Source organism: Biomphalaria glabrata, chromosome 14 (assembly GCF_947242115.1).
Source record: "Biomphalaria glabrata chromosome 14, xgBioGlab47.1, whole genome shotgun sequence".
Classification (NCBI taxonomy): domain Eukaryota; kingdom Metazoa; phylum Mollusca; class Gastropoda; family Planorbidae; genus Biomphalaria; species Biomphalaria glabrata.
Genome location: NC_074724.1, coordinates 6,936,126 through 6,955,252, shown reverse-complemented (window position 1 = coordinate 6,955,252; position 19,127 = coordinate 6,936,126). Strand labels below are relative to the sequence as shown.

General features: G+C 35.7%; 1 long non-coding RNA gene across 1 annotated transcript; it reads right to left on the bottom strand.

The window, feature by feature from the left end:
• Positions 1-2,996: 2,996 nt before the first annotated feature.
• LOC129922848 (uncharacterized) lies at positions 2,997-5,821 on the bottom strand. Its single transcript, XR_008774760.1, has 2 exons — positions 3,185-5,821; positions 2,997-3,038 (listed from the first exon to the last, which is right to left on the bottom strand). It is a non-coding gene; the product is annotated as an uncharacterized LOC129922848 (long non-coding RNA).
• Between the last annotated feature and the right edge of the window lie 13,306 nt (positions 5,822-19,127).

Genomic DNA, 19,127 nt, shown 5'->3' with positions numbered 1-19,127 from the left:
GTGTCCTGCATCTGAAATTGTAAGTAAGCAAACTAAATTTTAAAATAAACTTTCAGATAAAGACTTGTAAATAACAATGCTAATATAACCATAGTTGTTACTACAGTAAAATATATCCATTGTGCAATAATAGTTTGTGTTTTAAAAAGTAGCACACATTTGACGCAAGGCCTTTGAGATACTTGATCAAAGAAAAGGATTGGTTTGTGTGGATAAAAAGGAGAGATTTTTTCCAATTAGACCAAAGGTCTCCCGAATCACAGTCAGTCTTAAGCCGATGCTCTGTTCGCTAATAATGGCGAGACTGTAAAATTATCCATATTGAAGAGTCTGAAATGTAAAGCTACAACCAGTGAATCATTTTTTATAATAGCAGTGAAACATTCATTTTTAATATATCAGTGAAACATTTACTTTATAATAGCAGTTACACATTAATTTTAACCAAAAAAAAACAACAGTAAAACATGTCCGTAAGGAAATTTTTCTTACAATTTGTGCATTATAAACAAAACATTATAACTATAAAAGTCAAAATGTACATTCACACCAGACTCACTCATAATTTACATGTGAAAAGTTTATATCAGATTGTTTCTATTTAATGACTTGATAGCCAGGGGAACAAAAGAGTGTGTCTGTCTTTGGTATCAGTGTCTTGTATCTCTTTTGTGATGGTAATATCACAAAATTCTGACCCAAGTGTTTATTTTTTATTTCTAGAATCTTAGCTTTTTTATGAATGTTTGTCTCAAACAGCTGCCTAAATGTTTTTTTTTGCCAATGACTTTGGCAGCAGCATTTAGGGTTCTATGAAGTTTATTTTTATTTTTAATGTTCAGATTGCCATACCATCACGATAATATTAACCATTTTAATACACAATCCTAGAATTTTCAAGTTGCCTGTTATATTAACAGGTTCTAATTAAATAGTGAGATCAATATTGTTTCCACTCTGTCTGATCTTTTTTATTCCGAATTATTTTTTCTTCATTTAATTTGCATATCTTTATAATACTTTTGTTCACCTTACTGTCAATACAAGATCCTGAACTATCGAGAATAAGAGAGGTAAGTTTTGTCATTATTACCTTTATGACTCCGTAACTCGGTTTTTAAAATGGGAGTTGCTGTTCTTACGGAAATGCTAACATATTTATTTACTGTGTGCTGGGACAGATGCACTATCCCGCAAGAACTTCGAGATGCCACCATCCTTGTACAAAAAGGTCAGGATACTTTTTGTCAGAATAAAGTAGCCTCCATAGTAGGCAGTGTGCTTTCTGAAAGTCAGTGTGGTTTCCGGGCAGGTATAGACATATTGGATATATATTTTGACATACGTCAAATGCAGGGAAAAGAATCTAGACTTCTATGCTGCATTCATCCATCTCACTAAAGCAATTGACACAGTGATTCGCGATGTCTTGTGGAGGATTTTGTCTCGGCTCCGATGTTCTACAAGATTCATCGCAATTCTGAATCAACTGCATGAGGGTCAAAAAGGTCAAATCGGATTCAACGGTGACCTATCAGCTGACTTCTCTGTAGAGAATGATGTGAAATAGAGCTGTGTGCTTGCTTCAACACTCTTTGCAATATTCTTTAGAACAATGCTAAATAAAATGAGGCAACGCCTGCATGAGGGCATCTACATTAGGTTCCTAACCGAAGGCAGCTTTTTTAACATATGACGCCTGCTCTAGCCGTGCACAAATTAAAGAGATGATTGCTTCTGAGTTAATCTATGCGGACGATTACGCCTTTCTTGCACACACCTAACAGAGGCTTCAACTTCCAGTCCTTGTATTTTGCTGAAGCTGCCTCGTTTGGTATGTCCATCAAGGTAAAAAGAAACGTGTAGGCCATGCTTCAAAAGTCCCCAATCGGAATTTAACCAGCTTCACAAATCAATTTGATTGCCCTCTATTTTTATATTGTTCAGCAATTTACTCTCTTTTCAGCACAGTGTCTAAAAATGGGTCACTGTACAGAAAAATAGACAATCGTCTCGCAAATGCAACGCTTTTGGTCGCCTCAAACTGAGTATAACAGAATATATATCTGTACCTAGTTACAAAAATTAATGTTTATAAAGCAGTGGTTCTCACCATACGTTTGTATGACTATAAGACCAAGTTGCTCATCGAAGTCATTAAAGACTAATTGAACACTCCATCAAAGATGCATTCATTCCATAACGGGCATACGCCAAGACTACATTACGGATGAATATGTTCTGCTGGAGGCCGGTGTAGACGGTATAGAAGCACTAATAACTATTCAACATCCGCGCTGCGTAGGACACCAATCCCGCATTGTGGTCGCATGTCAAAGGCGATCTTCTTTAGTAAGCTTAAAGTAGGAATGTATAACAGAGGTACCTCCATATAATCTATAAAGATCAACACATGCGCCATTTTGCCCTCATCGGCATAGATGAAAATATTTAGCAACAGATGGCATCTAAAATAGACAGATCTCACAAAAGCTGCGGGACACACATTGAAAATTTAAACTTTGTCTGTCTGTCAGTTAAAAAGCTTGAACACGTTTTTTCTCTTATTTCCCATTCTCGGATCAAGTTGAAATTTTGGACAGTTATTCACTAAACCTGACAAGACATGAATCAATTAAAAAATAAAAAATCAGTTGATTATTTTTGGTGATCAATTATTTTGTTTTATTTTAAAATAAGGAGAATAAATGCTACTTAATGAGAGATTTGGATTTGTATATGATTTTAGTCCCCTTATTACATTTTGACACTTTTTTTTCTTTCTCTCAGGCACCGCTCCTTCACAATTTCTAATAGGGTTTTAGTTTACTCTTCAATACAATATTTTTTTCTTTTCTTTATTTCTAATGTTTAGATAAAGTAATATATTCTATTATATGAAACGTAACATTATACATTTCTATTAAAAATCTTTTTTTTTCTTTACATTGAAATATTTAGAAAAGAAAATGATACACTCCAATCTGTAGCGTATACATGTATACGTGTACGAGAAAAAGCAAAGAAGTGTCCTGCATCTGAAATAGTAAGTAAACGAACTAAATTTTAAAATAAACTTTCAGATAAAGACGTGTAAATAACAATGCTAATATAAACATATTTGTTACTACAGTAAAATATATCCATTCTGCAATAATAGTTTGTGTTTTAAAAAGTAGCACACATTTGACGCAAGGCCTTGAGATACTTGATCAAAGAAAAGGATTGGTCTGTGTGGCTAAAAATGAGAGATTTTTTCCCATTAGCCCAAAGGTTTCCCGAATCACAGTCAGTCTTAAGCCGATGCTCGGTTAGCTAATAATGGCGAGACTGTAAAATTATCCATATTGAAGAGTCTGAAATTTAAAGCTACAACCAGTGAATCATTTTTATAATAGCATTGAAACATTCATTTTTTATATCAGTGAAACATTTACTTTATAATAGCAGTTACACATTAATTTAAACCAAAAAAAAACAACAGTAAAACATGTCCGTAAGGAAATTTTTCTTACAATTTGTGCATTATAAACAAAACATTATAACTATAAAAGTCAAAATGTACATTCACACCAGACTCACTCATACATTACATATGAAAAGTTTATATCAAATTGTTTCTATTTAATGATTTGATTGCCAGGGGAACAAAAGAGTGTGTCTGTCTTTGGTATCGGTGTCTTGTACCTCTTTTGTGATGGTAATATCACAAAATCCTGACCCAAGGGTTTATTTTTATTTCTAGAATCTTAGCTTTTTTATGGATGTTTTATGGATGTTTGTCTCAAACAGCTGCCCAAATGTTGTTGTTTTTTTTTTGTTTTTTTGTCAATGACTTTGCCAGCAGCATTTAGGGTTCTATGAAGTTTATTTTTATTTTTAATGTTCAGATTGCCATACCATCACGACAAAATTAACCATTTTAATACACACTTCAAGAATTTTAAAGTTGTCTGTTTTATTAACAGGTTCTAATTAAATAGTGAGATCAATATTGTTTCCACTCTGTCCGATCTTTTTATTCCGAATTGTTTTTTCTTCATTTAATTTGCATATCTTTCCAATACAAAAACCCCAAACAAACAGGAAACTAGAAGTAGTATTTTTATGTTTACCATGTACTTGACATGACAATCATTTAGTCATATTTAACTAGGAACTTCTAATCATACATTAGACACCGTTCTGTACTTCCTGAGCATACTTTAAACACAAATGATCCACTTTGACTGTGACACAAAGAGACAATAGTTCAGCTTCGTGAAGTAAGTGATTGTTAAATTAGTGTCATTCAATTTTCTGATGATGGTGTGACTTTAGTTTTATGAAGTATATATTTATTATTATTTTAGTCTAACACTGAATTTCTGATACAAATATCAACTGGTAGGCATGTTGGGCACTAATATTATCTACGGGTCATTTGTCCTGGAATATAACAAAACTGTGCGAAATTTTAATCAGCGTTTTAAAGAATTATTATAAAAGAAAATGATAAAATGTCTAGATATTTTATTTCGTATTCAGGCATATAGGTAGTTTAGTAAAAAGAGTTATGTTCCTCTTTCAGACCTTTTCTATAAATAGGGCAGATGATGTAAAAGTCATCTGTTTCTGTGGCCCACGGTTTTACGAGGCTGTCAGGTGGCAAGCACAACAACCAACCGCCTTTACTTTACACCAACTGTAAGGTACTCAATCGAGCTGGGTGGACTCAGAGGCGCTCAAGATCCCGAAATGGAAAATCCCAGCCTTCACTAAGATTTGAACCTTTGGACCTCAGCTTTACCGCTCAGCCATCGCGTCTCCTATATAGGATGTTAGACATAATTTTGCATTAGAACTGTTCACAATTAACCTTATCTCAACTATCTGAAGTTTGTTTGAACCTTGATTAAGTTCCAGTACACATTTCTATGTTAGTGTTTTTCAACATTTTACAATTAGTCGACTAATAAGCTAGAAAGCTTCATAAAGGGGAAAGGTTTATATCTTAAGCACAAAACACCCTGACATGCAGGTATGCATACAGCTGCGGCCCTAGGCCAATTTTACATAATGCTCCAAATTGAGGCCCAAGCAGGGGCCCAAAAAAAGTACATTTAGCATCAGTCATAGCTTTTGTCACAGGCTTTCAAAGATGTAGGACTTACAGGATTAACATATTCAGAGTATCATATAATTAACGTAACTTTCATTAACCCAACGGCGCATATTGCATTTATTGTTTCCTATTGCATGTTTATATAATAAATGTTGATATAATGATCCAATTAATAAAAATAGTTCTTGTTGTAAAAAATAAATATTAGAAGAGCGTCTCAATAGCATACATTAAATTGGGGCCCGCAATTTGTAAGGCTGGCCCTGACAGTCTATGCATACGCCTACTGTCAACATTGCTAATTAGTCAAGTAAGAAGAATTCGGAATCACATGTCGCGCACATGTGTCTTATAAAGATTGATAGTTGTAAAATCCTTAAGAGTTAAACACTACATGTAGAGTGTTGGTTAAGTTGCAATATCAAGCTACTGAACAGAATTATGAACTTAGACCCTCTCCTTTTATGGTCTATGGTACAATGTATTCTTAATTCAATAATGTACTTCACTTTATCTATTGTGTACTAGGAAGCTTCTGGTGCAACTTCCACTATGATAGATCATCCAACTGCATGTTTAAAAAATTCCTCCGACATTGCTGTCAAGTTTATTTACTTAATTAATTAATACTGCGTTCTATTAACATAGTAAAACACAGATGGTTGAATTATTGTATCGCCTGATTTAGTCACGATACGACTATGGTTCATCTCAGGGAAATGAGGGGATTGCCTGCTTTGGTCAGAACAATATCGCCCACTTAACAAGGTTAACAGTTCCCCTCTCCACGGAGCTGATCTACCCAAAGGAACGCCAAGTGCAGACACAGTATTGGAACATCGACATCGCAAGCCTCTTCAGGCGCTATCACTGATTAAAAATGAATAAAAAAATGAATTCGTGTAAAAGAGGGTGTGTGTGTGTGTTTTTGTCTGTAGAGCATATTTGTCTTTTTCAATTAAAATATTCATTTAATTTGGATCTCTCATTATGTTTGTGTGATTATTTCAATAAATTTCACTATTTAAATAGAGACAGAAATACAGACACAAGAAGAAGATGCAAAATCTGTTAAAAATTGATATAAAAGGGAGGCAATGAAAGAAATGTCAAAATTAAAAAAATATGGTAAAAGCTAGCTAATTAGCATTGAATTTTAAAAGAAATTAATACAGTAATAAAACTTACCTTTTTAAATTTCTAACAATTCTTCAAATAGTTAGAAATTAAGATAAATGAAATTTACGGAAAATGAAAACCGATTCCGTGTATTATTTTGAGTACCACAGGTTAGTTTTTACATATTGTCCTAGGGGTTATAAGGCACACATACATCTATTACCTAGTCCACGAATGAGCAAATTACGACCACGGGCCACATGCGGTCCGCCGAAGTGTTTTATGCGGCCCGCGAACACCTAAAGAAATCAGGTGTGTCCTCACATTACAAATATAAAAATGCAAATATATTAAAAATAAATAATCGTAAATATGTATAGAAATTATTTAAACGTTTGATTATTATCACTTATAGCAAAGAGTCCATAGAAACATTGTCTGTAAAAGTCATTCTAAAAAGTTTAGAGTAAACGAAGATTATTTTAAATGGCAATATTTCGAACAATTTAATCAAAGACCCAAACTCATGTCAGTATTTATTCCATGCTATGAAAAATTTTGTTGAAGGTGTTGGGTTGGCTTGTACTAGATGGCAAGGTTAACAACTGATGGAGATCGTGATTAGACTGAGTTAAAACAGGCTTTGTAATAAAATAAAGAGCAATATCCATTTCCAACTGTAAACCGTAAACTCATTACAGGAAAGTTTACACAAAGCTGCATTGAATATCATGTAAATTAATGCAAATAAAACCACATGTTCTAATATAAGGCATAGGACTGGCCTTAGGCATAGGCAAACTATGCAGTTTAATGGGGCCTACGATTATTGAAGGCCTCGCACAGAACATATACTGTGTGATTTTAGAGAAGAAATAGCGAAACTTGTCCGCAGTGTTTACTGTTGAAGTACACTAGGGTTTTAATAACCTGCATAATTTTATTTTTTTCGCTGTAATTTTTTTTTTCTGTTTTATTTGGGGCCACCAAATTCACTTTGCTTAGGGCCGCCAATTATCTAAGGTGGTCTTGACTGGCAGTTCTGAAAAGTACTTGAAGATTTGAAAACAAAACATTCCGATGTTCAGTAGCAAAGTAGTATCTGCTGGCCTAGCATTAGAAGAATGAGAAGTCTAAAGGAAGAAATTGTTAGGTTCCTTGAAGGACATGGACTGTGACTTATTACAAATATTTCAAATGAAGAGTTGAAAACAGAATTCATGTTTATCAACAGAGGTGTTTCAATTAGTTGTTTGCACATGAAATGTATGTACATCTTAATACTTTTTAAACCAAGCTATTCCATTCTTGAGGCCAGCAAATGAAATTGTTTTATTGTTTTCCTAAGCTAAAAGGTGAAACCTTCTGGTGACATGTATCCTTTTCATGGCCTATCTTAATGATTTGCCCAGCTCACTCCGGTGTCGCAAACTGCTATATGCTGACGATATTGTCCTCTGGTCAACCGGGAAGAAAGCTGACCAACTTCAGGCAGCATTACAAGCCGACCTCCAAACCATCTCCTCGTATTGTTCAAAATGGCAGATTCAGATAAACGTTGCCAAAACGACCTGGAGCCTGTTCAGCCTGGGAATCGACATTCTTGGGGCCCCATTCGAGCTCCAACTTGGTGGGCTGCGACTCCAACGTGAAAACACGCCAAAATATCTAGGAGTTACACTAGATAGGAAGCTCTCAATGCACTTGCACATCCAGGATGTTGAACGAAAGGCCTCGGAGAAGTTGAGGTTACTCAGAAAGCTAGCCAGTACCAAGTGGGGCGCCCGAGCTGACACGCTCCGCACACTGTATACAGGGGCTGTCAGGTCCCAAATTGAGTACAGCCTGCCCGTGCAGGTGTACGCAAGCAAGACAGCCCTCGAATCACTCGACCGTGTACAGGCCCAGGCTCTCCGATTCATTTGCGGCACCTATAGAAAGAGCCCAACTTCCGCTGCAGAAATTATGTCCAACGTGGCTCCTCTCAGCCTGAGGAGAGAGCGCGCCGTGCTAACTGCCCTGGAACGCTACAAATGTGCGAACCAGGGCTCCCGACCCACACTTTAGTCAGTCATTGGAGAGAAAAACATAGGATCAAACGGACCTCATTTATGCACTGCGCTACAAATTTGAGTGCACAAGCTGGCCTCTCCACTGACCGGGTCCCAATTAGACGGATAAGCACGTGCCCGACCTGGAGGAGACAGCCCATCCCTCCAATAAATTTCACTATACATGGGTTGGAGGGGGCCACAAAAAGACACACACACCCGGACCTACTTCGAAAAATGGCATTGGAAACACTAAAGACCTACCCGGCCGATGCCATATACCGTTACACAGACGGGTCGGTCATGAAGGACCCCGTAAGAGCTGGGTATGGGGCCTATATCTGTTACCCAGACCTGAACCCTGAAAAGCTGGCAGGCACATGCGCCCTGCCGCATGTAGCTTTGATGCTGAATTAACGGCGATTACGAATACCCTAAAACACGTGCTCCAAAAACTGCGCGAAAAGATAACCGTTGCGACTACCGTTGTAATGGTTAGCGATTCCCAGTCCTGCCTCCAAGCCATGGCTGACTTCGGGGGAAAGTCCAAATTGGTGGAAGAGGCATTAGGCGCCGCAAATAACATCCGCCTGCTTATTGGAGCTGTCATCGTTATGCAGTGGGTGCCCTCGCACTGCGGCGTGAGGGGCAATGCCGTGGCTGATGCTCTAGCACGAGAAGGAGCGCTGGCCGTGCCCGCTTTCGAATCGCCAAGTACGTTCCAACAGCCTACGACAGTAATACGAGAGGGGGTACATGAAAAGTGGTTGAAATCCTGGGATGACTCCAACACTGCCAGGGGAGTCTGGCAGCACATGCGCCGCCCAAATCGAGAGGACCCGTGGTGGAGGCTAAAAAGGTCGGAACAAACAACAATAGCGCAGTGGCGTACGGGACACTGCCCCATAGGTGCGTACTTCGCCCGGTTCCGGCCAAATTTTGATGCCCGTTGCCGACACTGTGGGGAATCAGAAGAGACGGTGGCGCACGTCTTGCAAGAGTGTCCGCAGCTCCGAGAGCTGCGGGAGGACGTATCTAGTGGTTTACTAAATTTGTATGGAAGCTACGAGGCACTACGCCAAACAGCAGAGTTCCTTACCAGGGCACTACGGGAGACCTAGGTCTCCCTGCCTTGTCACCAATTGGAGTTCATCTCAGGTGACATGGTTGAAAAGTACAAGACCTATTTTTATTCCTTGAATGTGGAAGTTGAAAGCAAGACGTCAAGAACTTGGAACTGTTTTCAAAAGAAGCTGATTCAGCTATAGATGACATACCTCCTAACAAATTGTGACCTGAAAGAGAAGTTCCAGTCAGTTCTTTCACGGGAGTTTCATGGGTGCCAGAAGCTGTATACCCGTGCTTAAAAAAAATTGCTACTAAACTTTCACATTATTTGGAGTCACATTCATATGTGAACATTCTTTTTTTTGTTTGAAAATTACCAAGTGTTAGAGCAAGTCGATGCTGATAGACTGCATTTGACAGCAGCCACGAGAAAACAACAACTAGTAAGCTAGTTCGACAGTTTCGGAACTTTATACACGAGAGTAAACAATTATATACTTTACATTAAATACTACTATACTTTTGTGGTGAAATGTGGTGATGTAAACAGATGATAGCAATATTTTAAAATAATATTCTTAAAATTAGTTCAAGAAAATGCTAATTCTTGTAATTCCTCAATTAGGTGTGCAAAAAAATAATATGCGGCCCCCCAGTCCACACTTTTTTTTAATGCGGCCCTGGGCAGAAAAAGGATGCCCACCCCTGACCTAGTCTATCTATAGTGAATTTATGGCTGCAGGCAAACTCTAAGAGTCTAATTATTCAGTCGCTAGTTTCTCCTATTCCAAAAACGTACAGTAGTTCCTGCCCATTGCTCATAGGCATCTTATCCTATCAAAGAGTTCCTTTAATAATAATAATAATATTCTTTTTGGAAGTTCCTTAATGCACTTCTCTGTTTCATTGTAGAAGCTCTCTAATTCATCATCGGAAGTTAAGGCATACACTTAAATAGTTATTACGTTGAGAGTCTCGCCTCGACTCAAAAGGGCTTATCCTGCTATATACAGGAAACTAAGCGTGACGTATAACACACACAATATTCTTTACAACAATTCTTGCCCAATGCAAAGTATTTCCTAAACACTGAAACGCTCACGTAACACCATCCTCACTTTGTATATCCAACTAAGAACAGTCACTGACAGGATAGATCTGAGAGATTTGACGAAAGTCAAGAGAATAATTTTTGCTTTGATTTTGTTTATTTTATTTGAGATTTCAATACTAAAGCATCACTTGCCAAACACAGCCAAGGGGGTTTTGAGTTGAAAACCCCCCTACCAGGGAATTATGCAGTTAAATCACCGTAATCTATTTAAAAAAATGCCTTAGACAATCCACATATCCCAAAAGCACAGCAACGGAAGATTTTGATTTTTAAAACCCTCAACCAAAATCTATATATATATTGTTGTAACTCTCTAAGGCAGGAACTCAACGAAAGACAGGTCAGCAACAGTAAACGATGTATTTATTTATTATAACTAGTATAAGCATCAACAAATAGTAATAGTTACTAGTTAGACTTGGACGTCTGCTATAAAGTCACAAGGAGTACTATGTCTTAAGTTCTAAGAGTCCTACTTCATACCAGAACACAGAACAGACCACCGACACACTTCCCAGTGTCGCTCCAGGTCTCCCACACAGTTTCCTAGTATCACACAGGACAGCACTCAGCACCAGACTGTTCAGACTCCCATGACTTTTAGCCGGCTCACAACAGTCCTTCTTCCTGTCTCTATATGTCTTTCACTAGTCGTGTTCAGTAGTGCTCAGATGCGCACCATTAGTGTAGCGCGGGAGCGGGGTTACAATACAGACGTTACTTCAAAAAAGGAAAATGAGTACGTCCTACGCGTCATGCATCAACACATGCATGCCACTGGTTTTCCTCAGGCAACCCATCCCATCATCTAATAGCACTAGGGAAGATGGAGCATTTGTACTAATATCCATTAAAATCCATTGTGCATGTAGATTTCAATGTTCTATTTACACAACCTCTTACCTCATAAACTATTTTTATACAGATTTTAATTTGTAGCTATTGTGCAAATCATTAAGTGTTTTGTGTTGACAATGAATGTAAATGAATGAAATTTGTTTTTATTTTAGACATCGGGTAGTATTGACCTTTAGCAAAGTTCAGCTCTAATATTTTTTTAAGTTTCAAGGCATTGTTCCTTGTAGAGTTATATTTTAGAAAAAAAAAGAATTTGAGAAAGAATTTTTATTTTTTAAACTATGTGACTGTGTTTTCATACTATTTTATTGCTTTTCACGCTGGCTTAAAATATGTATTTAGTTTCGCCATGGTTTCGCTTTAAATTTGTTGTCTTAAAGAGATCTATTAAGTTACGTATGCATTTTAGGATTAGGAAATGATATAAACATTATTTACCTTGTCTATGTAATTGCATGTAATAATTTGTGTATTTGTTTTACAGTTGAATATATATAGCCAGGATTTTTTTCGGAGGGTTTGTGGATTCCCCCTATGAGATGGGGATATGTTTGTGTGTGTGTATATATACATAATAAATCTTCATTATATTAGAATAGTCTCTTCTGTTATTTAGTAGAAAGACAGTAGACATCCCGCCCTTACCACCAAGGGAATCTGGAGGAGCGCTGTGAGTTATCTAAAGCAAATTAATCTGGTACTCTTGTAAAAAAAAAATATAGGTCAAAATCCAAATATGCTATTCATTGCACTTTATTAATGGAGCCCAGAAAATGGTAACTATATTTTTGTATAATTGTTTATTGAATGTGGAAGGGAAACCGCAAGATCCCTTTTAGTTAAGCTCATTAAATTTAGTAATTGTAGCTTTTCCTTTTTCCTTTTGCTGCAAATGGGGGGGGGGGTAACATTGAAACCCCTCTTGGTTACGCTCATAATGGAATATGGTCTTTGTAGTTTGCTTTCGATCTTTTATTGACAATGGAGTTTTATTGTCAAAACCATCTGTTAGGCGGTTTTCAACTCAAAACCATCTGGAGGTTGCTTTTAACACTAACCTCAGTTGGCTATGTACATACAATTCGACGTCTGTATTTTACATTTGTTTAATATTGAAGAGGGTGTTTTAAACTCAAAACATGCTTGAGTAGGGTTTTAATTAAACTACACACCCACTGGAGGGGGTTTAAACTAAAAACCTGCTGGAGGGGGATTTAAACTAAAAACCCTCTCATGGGGTTTTAAACTGAAAAATTCTCTAGGCTACGTTCATAGAATTTGGTGACTGTAGCTGACTTTTTTTTTATATTGAAGAGGGGGGATAAGGGGGATAAGGCTTAAACCATAAACCCCCAACGGTTTTTACAGTAGAAGTGATGGATTAAAATTATAATCTCTATTATAATAAACAAAATTAAAGCAAAGAAACAGTCACATAATTCGACCCCTCTCTTGCTGGGGGGATTTATATAAACTCAAATTCGTGTCTGAAAAGTAAAGAGATGTGAAGTACATTACATGGTTCTATCTCTTATCTATTAGTTTTATCACATCTATAGCGCAGAAGTTACTTTCTTTTTTCCGTTTTATGTTCCCTTTCAGTCGTCTACGCCGGTCCTCAGCAGTAGATTTTCATTTGGTTTCAAATGTGTTTCCATAAGGCTATATCACAGATCTCCATTTTGAAGCAACTAGATGTCAGGTACTTTCCTCTATGCCAGTTAAAGCATGGGCTTCAAATTACCTTTTTAATAACGTAAATTAAACTGTATTATTCTTTTTGATAAAGTTGCTGTTAAATTAAACAATGTATGAAGTATATAAAATAAAAGTTTTTGGTAAAAATCAAACTTTATATGTTTTTTTTTTTCATTCATAGTTTCGCAGTTACAAAACGTACCTTTTTTTTGTCTCAAACATAAAAAGCTAATACTATGAGATGATAGCTAATGTCTTTTACTTCAAGTATTTCTTTAAAATAAAAAAAAAAGTCTTTAATTGAACAATTAATAAAATTAAGATATTATTGGTAAATAATTGAAACAAATAGACAACATATGGATATTGAATATGTCAGTTTGACTGCTTATCAACAACACGGTGTTAAATTAAAATAGCACTTCAAACTGAACAAAAAAAAAGTTATTTGATTTATTTAGTTTTACTAAACTTCAATATCACTGCCTGTTATTGCAATCTGAGCATTAAAAATAGGAATAAACTTTATAGAATCCTAAATGCTGCTGGCAAAATCATTGGCAAAAAACAAACCCCATTTGGGCAGTTGTTTGAGACAAACATCTATAAAAAAAAGCTAACAAGATCCTCGAAATAAAGAATCACCCTTTGTGTCAGGATTTTGTGATTTTACCATCACAAATGAGTTACAATACACCGATAGCAAAGACAAACAGACACAAACACTCTTTTGTTCCCCTGGCAATCAAATCATTAAATAAGAACAATCTGGTATAAACTTTGTCACATGTAAATTATGAGTGAGTCTGGTGTGAATGTACACTTTGGTTTCTTATAGTTATAATGTTTTTTCGTTTGGTGTATTATTATTATTATTATTATTATTATTATTATTATATTAACATTACTGTTTAATTGTGTATTCATCGTTCCTATCAAAAATCTAAAATAAAAACAAACTATTAAAAACGACATTAATTGTCTTCCTGAGATATGTTGAGAAACTTAATTTTAGAAAATGTTCATTCGGCGTTACACTGAATAAAATCTGCTTAGCTTGAAAGACAGTACAAGAATCACAAGGTTGTGCTAAATATATAGACGGCACGTACGACTTGAACGTCATTAAGTGAATAAAGCGCTTTCAATAAGGTAAAAATAACTAAAAAAAAAACATTTTAAAATGTATGCATTTTGATGAACGTGGCGAAAGCAAATATTTTTTTCTTTATCTAAAGCTGGCAATTGAGAGAGATTCTATTAAATGCAAAAGACAAAGAGGAACGGAGAAATACTATGACAGATCATTTGTGGAGCCCAAACGGCTCAATAAGTGATGGTGAAGAAACATTGATAGGAAAGTAAATTACTTTTTATTCAAATATTTGTTACCCAATTATAATTCAATGTTTATATATTTAAAGGAAAAGGCAGACGACAAACTCGTGATGATCACGCGTACCCATGTTTAAAATCCTGTTGGTTATTAGTCATAATCTGTATATTTTTTAAGTGCTGTTTGCTGTAAACAGCCTAAAGGTCGCCGGCTCCTTATTGTTCCTCAGGGTTCAACCACACACAATTTCGCCATGTTTGGATAAACCTGCAAGGCAGCAGAAATTTGAATTCAGTGTTCTTTCTTCTACGTGGGTAGCCAGCCAAAGAAAATGAGTCCCTCCTCCAGAAGCTTACTGATTTAGGCGCCAGTTACTCACATTTGCCCCTTCTCCTGTTAATGAAAACAGTTCCGCGGACCCAATATTTGAGCCGCACGTAAAAGATAAAGAAAATTCACGAGAAACTGTTCTTTTCTAAAACTTTTACAATGATACTTAAGGCAAGTTATTGTATTAAGTTATTAAAATTTAATGTTTAAAGGAATACTTCATAGAACAACAAATTCATATATGAAACATAATATCCATTGCAACGAAAGACGAACCTGCAACAAAAAAAAAAACGGTGGCTGAGTGGTAAAGCGCTTGGCTTCCAAATTTGGTTCATATCCTGGTGAACAGTTGTTGTTTTTTTTACTTTTGGGAATTCAGGACTCCTCTGACTTAACCCATATATATATATATATATAGTTCGTCCATCGTGGTTCGATGATGACCACTTTGTCATGGAGGGGGCTGAGGGTTTGCACTCGGGTTTTATGCCTCCTCATGTGGCTGGTGAGACCTATGTGATCCCGGAATGTTCGGCCGCACACTGGGCAGGTTATTCCAGTTGGATCTAGTGTCGTTTGTCTTGCTTTTCTTTTCTGGCGTTTTTCTTCTGCCATATATAATGAGTACCTGACAATAGTTAAAGAAAGAAAAAAGTGGTTCGTCATTGTGCTGGCCACATGACACCATCGTTAAACGTTGACCACAGAAACATATACTTTTACATCATCTGTCTCATAGACGACAAGGTCTGAAACAGGAAATTTACTTTACGGCAAAGAAAGTTATGCGATTTTCAAAGATGACAACAACAAAACAAGGTCACAAAGATAGTTTGTGTAGAAACATAAACTCAAAATCGGCCACCGAAGTGGTCCACATAGGCAGGTAAAAATAAAGGTTTCAATATTTTCAGAAAGAACACAAGAATGAAATTCTAACAAAGACAAATGACAGAGAAACATGGGGAAAAGGGTTGACAGATCTTGTGTGGTGCCCCAGGGGGCCAGCAGACCAAATGATAGACGAAAAAGAATGTGAAGTTAGATGTGAACCTGGCGTAACTGATGTCTTAAAATAAATACCTAATTGATCTGTCGGTCATCATTGGCTCCACCTGGTCATCTTTAGGCACATCTACCCAGCCCTTCTTTGGACGTCTCTAGGTGCAACTATTAATTCTAGCGGTGGATAATTTTTAATAGATCCCCCCCCCCTTTTTTTCAATCGTCTATCTTTTCCTGCATCTTTATAAGTCTGCGTAAATTAAAATGTTTACAGTACGTCGTTTCTTCAACCAAACCTAATCACAGTTCCTTATTTATTAGTTGTTTTTTTTTATGTTAAAAATATGTGTATCTTATTTCATAGTGGACAAATGTAATATGAGTTTTCATAACTTTATTCATTATCTCAACAGGTTTATATACGCTTGACTTTATTTGTTAAACCACATCTGTTGACATAATGCCCAGTGCAATTATTGATATCAGGACCAATGTGAGCTACATCATCAATTAAATTAAACACATTCTAGAAATGAGCCTAAGTTGCTTGACACGCTCTTAAGAGTCAATAATTTACTGGACTAAATCTAGACTAGATTTATCTATATATGTGTAAATACAAACGACCAGATTGTATTAAAATATGTCTTTATTAGCTTGAACTTAGTTATCTAATATATTATTTAGATCAGTTTAGGGACCCCTTTAAAAGCCCTATGATATTAGCGGACCACCGACGCAACCTGATTTGTCTGCCCTATTTACATATTTCTAAAACCACTGGCATAATCAAACTCACCGATACCATCTGTGTTTTTTTTTTTTTTTTTGCAATGCCATAATATATAACTTTAAGAGTTGTTTTTTTTTTCTATTTTCTGCATTGCTCATAATTTTCTTTGATTTGCATACACTTCTGATGGAAATTATTAAAGAAAAAAAAAAACAACTGGTTTCTCTTTCAGTTCCTTATGACAAAATGACGCTCTTATTTAGCACGTTTCTAACTTTCGCTCAATGACAGAAACAAATGACACATTAAAATAAATAACCCATTCAAACAAATTACAAATTCAAAGGAATGACACACATGTCACGGATGAATGTGTGTATGTATGTATAATCTATTTTTACATTCTGCGCGAATGACCGGAAGTGTGTCTTGTTGTCAGAGGTTGATCAGAGAGAGACCAGCGTGTGTGATATACAGTAAAGCTGTTTAAAGTATATTTGTTTGATCTAGTGGTTTCATTGTTTTATTTCGTTAACTAGAACTGAACTAGGGACACCTAGACGTATCGAGACCTAAGGTAGATTCTATCGAATTATAAGTAGATAGAGTTATATAATAGGAAAGCGGTGACAACACACATACATATATATACATTCTAATGAACAAATTACAATGGAAAGTGTTAAATGAGTTACAAGTGATATAGGGCCTAAGGATTGTCGAACAACTAAGTGGTAAGCACCGTATGAGTTACCGAAGTCTAGTTTACCAGAAGTGTATTAGTCGTTCAATGACTACACGAGTTTCTTAGATATAAACATTCTTAAAATAGACATGTACGAGGGTAACAAAAAAGGAAGGCTAATTCGTAATGGGGATGAATATCTACCATATTTTTAACACATTTATGCAACCAGTTTTTAATTTTAGGTCCAAAAAAAAATAAGTTTAACAATTGTATTGCTAAATTAAATAAGTTCCTTTATACTTTCAGACTAAATCTTATGTTTACAAAAAAAAATGTTTACTTTAAAAAAAAAAGAGAAAAAAATATATATTTGGTAAGCGTATAAGTGGAACATAATTTAAAACAACAATTAATAAGTAGTTTTTCATATTATCGCCATAATTGATACAGCGATTACATTTATCTTCACATTCACTTTCACCTATCTCTTCTTCTGCTGGATCGTTTCCAACACACAAATCTATCAACATTCTTTTTCCATTCTTCTCGTACATCTGTCTTTGATAGTAATTCATTTTGATATTCTTTCTGAAAATATAGAAACCTGACTTATTTTAAGCCCTTTGAACACTACGGAGGCCCAATTTTAAGTTTGTGTTTCCACAAAAACTGTCTTTGTAACCTTGTTTTTTTTTGGTTACAAACTTGCGCAACAACTTTGCAAAGATGTTGAAGAGTTGGAAGGCGGCGGCTAAGCGGTACAGCGTTTGGCTTCCAAACCAGGGGTCTCTGGCTCGAGACCCGGTATAGAATGACATTTTAAATTTCGACATCTTAGGGTACCAAACATTAATTGTCGAAAAGCAAAAGTGATTGGTCATTGTGCTGGCCACATGACAAACTCGTTAACCGTTGGCCACAGAAACAGATGACCTTTACAGCATACGCCCTATGGATCGCAAGGTCTAAAAGGCGAACTTTATTTTGTACTATAATATAGTTTCCCGAGATGTTTACCATGCTTAACAATACTTTTCAAATAGCAACTAATGTATAAAATGTGAATATGATGATCTCGCTATACAAATGTAAATAAGACAGATAATAAAAAGTCAATTTCATGTTATTGTTGTTTAGTTATAAGCAGAAAAATGTATGATTATACATACAGTTTTTACGATTAATATCCGATGTTAACGTTATGATTTAGATTTTATGACATTAGAAAAAAAAATGATATTAAGGTTTGGGGTGTTGGAAATAGAGGGCAATCATAAAATGATTTTCGCAGAACTAAAAAAATTGAGAACCGCTGAACTTGGCGATGTTTACGTGGCTTTCAGGTTAAAAAAAAAAAAAAAAAAAACAAGAGCCAACAGTTTCATAACATGTTGTTAAATTTAACTTAAACATACGAAATTTTAGATAATCTAATTGAAATATTCAAACTTAATTTAGTAAGAGCGCTGGAATCATTCATAAGAAGTCTGTTAAGATTTCATTATTATACATGTTTTCGACATTGTATAGTAAATTTAAAAATTCTCCTTTACAGATTAGTAACGTATAAAGCAGATGATGTAAAAAACAATCTTCTGTTTCAATGGCAAAAAGTGTTAACCAGGATGTCAGGTGGCCAACATAAAGACAAACCGCTATTACTTTTTTTCAAAACACATGTCAGGTTCTTATTTGGCTTGGCTGGCATCAAAGATCTCTGCAAATCATTAACTTTAAAATCCCAGTCTCCACTGTGATTCGAACCATCTTGCTTCCACGACCCCGTAGTTACAAATATTGGATTTCCGTTATTCAATCTATGCCATTACAAACCACTTACCACCTCACTTACATAAGGGAAGATTCATGGTGAACTTTAAGTATTTGTGTTGCAAGTTGTATACATATCTCTTGTTTAACATTTTGTATTTAATAATCATTGAAACATGATCGCCAGTTATTGTGTGATCGAGACTTTCATTGTTACAATGGCAATTACATATTCTGGTAATAAACTGAT